This window comes from Sapajus apella, unplaced genomic scaffold (genome assembly GCF_009761245.1).
Source record: "Sapajus apella isolate SASKATOON/1434 unplaced genomic scaffold, GSC_monkey_1.0 scaffold212, whole genome shotgun sequence".
NCBI classification, from domain to species: Eukaryota; Metazoa; Chordata; class Mammalia; order Primates; family Cebidae; genus Sapajus; species Sapajus apella.
Genome location: NW_022437152.1, coordinates 495,509 through 501,119, shown reverse-complemented (window position 1 = coordinate 501,119; position 5,611 = coordinate 495,509). Strand labels below are relative to the sequence as shown.

General features: G+C 54.7%; 1 protein-coding gene across 1 annotated transcript in view; it reads left to right on the top strand.

Moving 5' to 3' along the window:
* TOLLIP (toll interacting protein) overlaps window positions 1–5,611 on the top strand; it is a 34,514-nt gene that overhangs the window by 9,697 nt on the left and 19,206 nt on the right. The gene's annotated exons all lie outside the window — the stretch shown is intronic.

Below are 5,611 nucleotides of genomic sequence, written 5' to 3'. Positions count from 1 at the left end.
CAGGTGTGTACACACAGACACAGACATAGACAGTTCCTCCTCAGCCCATGCACAGTGCGGGTGCACACGTGGCACACACAGACACAGACAGTTCCTCCTCAGCCTGTGCACAGTGCAGGTGCACACGCGATGCACACACAGACACAGACAGTTCCTCCTCAGCCCGTGCACAGTGCAGGTGCACACACACACACACACACACACACACAGACATAGACAGTTCCTCCTCCGCCCATGCACAGTGCAGGTGCATACACACACACACACACACACACACACAGACAGACATAGACAGTTCCTCCTCCGCCCGTGCACAGTGCAGGTGCACACACACACACAGACAGTTCCTCTTCCGCCCGTGCACAGTGCAGGTGCACACACACACACAGACAGTTCCTCCTCCGCCCGTGCACAGTGCAGGTGCACACACACACACACACACACACACACAGACAGTTCCTCCTCAGCCCGTGCACAGTGCAGGTGCACACAGGGTGCACACACACACAGACAGTTCCTCCTCAGCCCGTGCACAGTGCAGGTGCACACACAGACACAGACAGTTCCTCCTCAGCCCGTGCACAGTGCAGGTGCACACGCGATGCACACACGGACACAGACAGTTCCTCCTCAGCCCGTGCACAGTACAGATGCACATACACACACACAGACACAGACAGTTCTTCCTCCGCCCGTGCACAGTGCAGGTGCACACACACACACACACACAGTTCCTCCTCCGCCTGTGCACAGTGCAGGTGCACACACACACACACACACACACACACATGGTTCCTTCTCTGCCCGTGCACAGTGCAGGTGCACACACACACACACACACACACAGACATAGACATGACAGTTCCTCCTCCGCCCGTGCACAGTGCAGGTGCACACGCACACACACAGATAGACACAGACAGTTCCTCCTCCGCCCGTGCACAGTGCAGGTGCACACGCACACACACAGATAGACACAGACAGTTCCTCCTCAGCCCGTGCATAGTGCAGGTACACACACGCGCGCACACACAGACATGACAGTTCCTCCTCAGCCTGTGCACAGTGCAGGTGCGCGCACACACACACATACACACACAGTTCCTCCTCAGCCCGTGCACAGTGCAAGTGCACACAGGGTGCACACACACACACACACACAGTTCCTCCTCAGCCCGTGCACAGTGCAAGTGAACACAGGGTGCACACACACACACAGACAGTTCCTCCTCAGCCTGTGCACAGTGCAGGTGCACACACACAAACACACACACACACACACAGTTCCTCCTCAGCCCGTGCACAGTGCAGGTGCGTGCATGCGCGCGCACACACACACACACAGACAGTACCTCCTCAGCACGTGCACAGTGCAGGTGCACACACACACACAGACAGTACCTCCTCAGCCCCTGCACAGTGCAGGTGCGCGCACACACACACACACAGTTCCTCCTCAGCCCGTGTACAGTGCAGGTGTGTGCACACACACGCACACACACAGTTCCTCCTCAGCCTGTGCACAGTGCAGGTGCACACGCACACACACACACATATGCGGACACAGTTCCTCCTCAGCCCATGCACCGTGCAGGTGCGAGCACACACACAGAGTTCCTCAGCCCGTGCACAGTGCAGGTGCGCACACACACACACGTGTGCACAGACACAGTTCCTCCTCAGCCTGTGCACAGTGCAGGTGCATACAGGGTGCACACACACAGTACCTCCACGGCCGCGCAACCTCATGGGTTAGGGACAGTGAGAAGGTCTCACAAGGCTCCACAGAGGGCCAGTCATGGACGTGGCTAGGAAACCCTGCCTGCCTGCTGCCCACACGTGGCCAGCCATACTCTGGTGCATCCGTGGCTGCAGCTCCTCAGGATGATGCCTCCTCGTAGGACAGGCCAGGACTGCGTGTGTTCAGGGCTCCATGTCCTGGGCTGAGCTGGGCTCTGTCGGGCAGCAAGTGTGGCCACTGGCTCTTTAGATTGGAAACATATTACTACCAGGAATATTCACAGTGGGTGCTTGTTTAATTTGTGTGCTTAAAAAGAAAAATTAGCTTTGGATTGACTACACACATTACATGATAGAAAAAAAGAATTAAGACTTTATTTCTGTGCCAAAACTAAAATTTAGACTTGAAGAGCAATTGTTTTAAATAGAAGTGAATTTCGGAGCCTTTGTTCTTTCGTGGTGGAGAGGTGTGCTGTGGTAGTTGGGAGCCCTGGCGTCAGGGAGGGAGGAATGGCTGTCACACAGGCCTGTGTCGTGATCCACTGAGAGCGCCATGTGGGGGAGGAGAGTCAGCCCTTCCAAGAAATGTGGAATTACATTTTAAACTAGATTTAGACGCACTAATAGTTATAAAAGTAGCTTTTATTTTCAGAGAAGAAAAAACCCAGAGAGCTCTGTGGAATGAGAGCCCTACCCTGTCCCTTTTATTTTGAAAGTAATTCACAAATGTGGTTTTAAAACCATTTCTAAAAATAACCGGCAGGATATGAAAGTATAAATAAATTAAAATAGAATCTTCCCTGCCCGATTCCCTGGAGTTCCATTCCTGAATGCTCCTCCAGAGTAGGTGTCGACCCAGGCCTCCTTATGGTTCCCATGGCAGGTCGTGCTGCGCCTCCGCCTCCATCCCCGTCCCCCAGGTCTTCTCGTTTCCTCGTGTTCCATGTTTGCGGCGTGGACCACCAGCTCCTGTTGGGGCCGCGTGGCTCTGTGCTGGGTGGCTGTGCCTGGCAGGTGGATGGGGCGTTTTGATGGCACAGGTGGTGCAGCCGAGGCGTCCTGTGCTCACGTGCCTGAATGAGCATTTCCACGGGACTGGTTCCTGAAGTGGAATTGTTGGCCTTCACACAGGCATTAAACTTACTTGTTAGGATTGAACTCGGTGTGTTCAGCTTGTACTTGGAAGCAGAATTATAGGAAATATCCATTATGTGTCAGGAGTAATCATTTTTGTTTTCATGTTCCGAGCCTTTGAGTCAGGGTAAAGCATATGTTTTTATGTGACCGTTGAAACATTTTCTCCATTGTAATATGGCAAAAATAAGTTTTAGGATTAGCACTGAATTTAAAAAACAAATTCAAAATAGATGTTTATTGAAGGACCAAGTCTCATCCCTCAAGCGGTAGGATTTGCTTCAGCACCTGGCCTCCCTGTGGCTCCGGAGTGGTACCTGGTCTTGTTGACAGTGGTGGGAGCCCTCCTGGTGGGAAGGGCATGGCTGTAAGTGGAGAAGCGGCATTGCAGCAGCAGGCGAGCGCCTCTCCCTGGCAGGCAGGGCGGCAGGTTGCATGACCGGGGTTCCTTTGGGGAGGGCTGAGGCCTGCTGTCTCCTCTCTTGCTCTCTTTACGTGAAGTGAAATATTTTCTGATAAGCTTTTAGTTTTGTAGTGCCCAGTTGAATGTGGAATTGAAAAGTTGGCATGAGAGGTCCTGTGTGTCTCAGCCACGTTCCCTGGCCGATGCTCTCACCAGGAGCAGCTCTCACGGCTGTGATGCTGACTGGGGACTTGACTGTTCACTCCAGGTTCCATTTGGATGTCCTGTTTTTCAGTGACTGTCCCCTACTGTCCCAGGATCCCACCTTGCATTTAACCATCATGTGTCTGTCTCTCAGGATTCCCTTGTGTTTTGGGGACGTTGATGGTCTGAAGAGGACTGGCTGCTCAGGATTAGGTTCTGTTTGGATGTTCTGGTTTTTCAGTGACTGTCCCCTGCTGTCCCAGGACCCCACCTTGCGTTTAACCATCGTGTCTCTATCTCTCAGGCTTCCCTTGTGTTTTGGGGACCTTGATGGTCTGAAGAGGACCGACTGGTCAGGATTTTGTCGGATGTCTCTTAATTGGGGCACGGGTTTTTGGGAGGAAAACCCAGAGGTGAGGTGTGTGTCATCTCGGGGAGCCGGATGCGCACCTGCCCGCTGCGTGGTGCTGGCCACGGTCCCCGTGCTGTGTGGGGCAGATGAGCTGCTTCCACAGAGAGCTGCTTCTCCCCTTTCCGTGTTCTATCCACACGGTTTATATTTAAAAACCCTCATTTCATATTTGTCATTTTGTGGTTAAATCCTTGTTGGAAAGTGATACTCAGTCATGAGGCCTTTGGACGTAATTTTATTTTCTCCCAGTAAAGAGTGGTCCCGTTGTCCTTAACGGACACCTCAATTGTGCAGAGCAAGGAGACAGGGCGCTGGATGCCCACAAATGCCAGGGTAGCCAGGAGCCAGAACAGTGAGGGACCCACAGCGCTCCCTCAGAGGCCTCTCCCGGACCCTGCGTCCACACAGCCCTGTGACCACCCACACCCTCTCCCTGACTGGCTTCTCCATGCTGCTGTCTCCTGGACACGTGCTGCCTGACTGTCCCGCACGTGTGCCCAGGAGCTGTCCCTCACGTGTTCCCAGGAGCTTTCTGTCCGTCTCCCACATGTGCCCAGGAGGGCACAAGCTGCTTGTCAGTCCCCACGTGTGCCCAGGAGGACACAAGCTGCCTGTCAGTCCCCATGCGTGTGCCCAGGAGGACATAAGCTGCCTGTTCATCTCCACGTGTGCCCAGGAGGACATGAGCTTCCTGTCCATCCCCCACGTGTGCCCAGGAGGACACAAGCTGCCTGTCTGTCCCCATGTGTGCCTAGGAGGACATGAGCTCCCTGTGTGACATGAAGCTTCCTAGAACATGAGCTTCCTGGGAGCATGAGCTTCCTTCCCCATGTGTGCCTAGGAGGACGTGAGCATACGTCCCACACGTGTGCCAAGGATGACACGCACTTCCTGTCCATCCCCCTTGTGTGCCCAGGAGAACATGAGCTTCCTGTCTGTCCCCAGGTGTGCCCAGGAGGACACGAGCTCCTTGACCGTCCCTGTGTGTGCCCAGGAGAACACGAGCTGCCTGTCCGACTCCACATGTGCCTAGAAGGCCATGAGCTGCCTGTCTGTCCCCCATGTGTGCCCAAGAGGCATGATGCTATTCCTGCCATGTCCCCAGAGCTGTACACGTGGCACGCAGGAGGCAGTTGTCGCAGATAAACAGGAATTTAGCCTGTGTACGTTAATCGCACAAACTTGGTTAGCACAAGTGTATTTCTGCAAGAGAACATGTTTCTGGTGAGCAGTTGGTGCTAGTGGTAGAGCCCATGGGCATGGGCTGTGCCAGGGCCCTGTGAGGTTGTCAGGGAAGCATGTCCTGCGTGGCCAGGTGTCCCACAGGGAGAGAGCTCTGGGCTATGAATCCCTCTGGGAGATGGGCAAGGGGTCCTGGCCTTCTTTAGCCCAGCGTTTCCTGTGTGCCTACAGGAAGAGAGACTTCACTCCAGCGCTTCCTGTACACCTACAGGAACGGGCTTTACAGGAACGGGGGCTCCGTCCCTGCACTTCCCATACACCTTCAGGAACAGGGCTTCACCCCGGCGCCTCCCGTACACCTGCAGGAACAGGGCTTCACCCCGGCACTTCCCGTACACCTGCAGGAACAGGGGCTTCACCCCGGCACCTCCCGTACACCTGCAGGAACAGGGCTTCACTCCGGCGCCTCCCGTACACCTGCAGGAACAGGGGCTTCACCCCGGCGCCTCCCGTACACCTACAGGAACAGGGCTTCA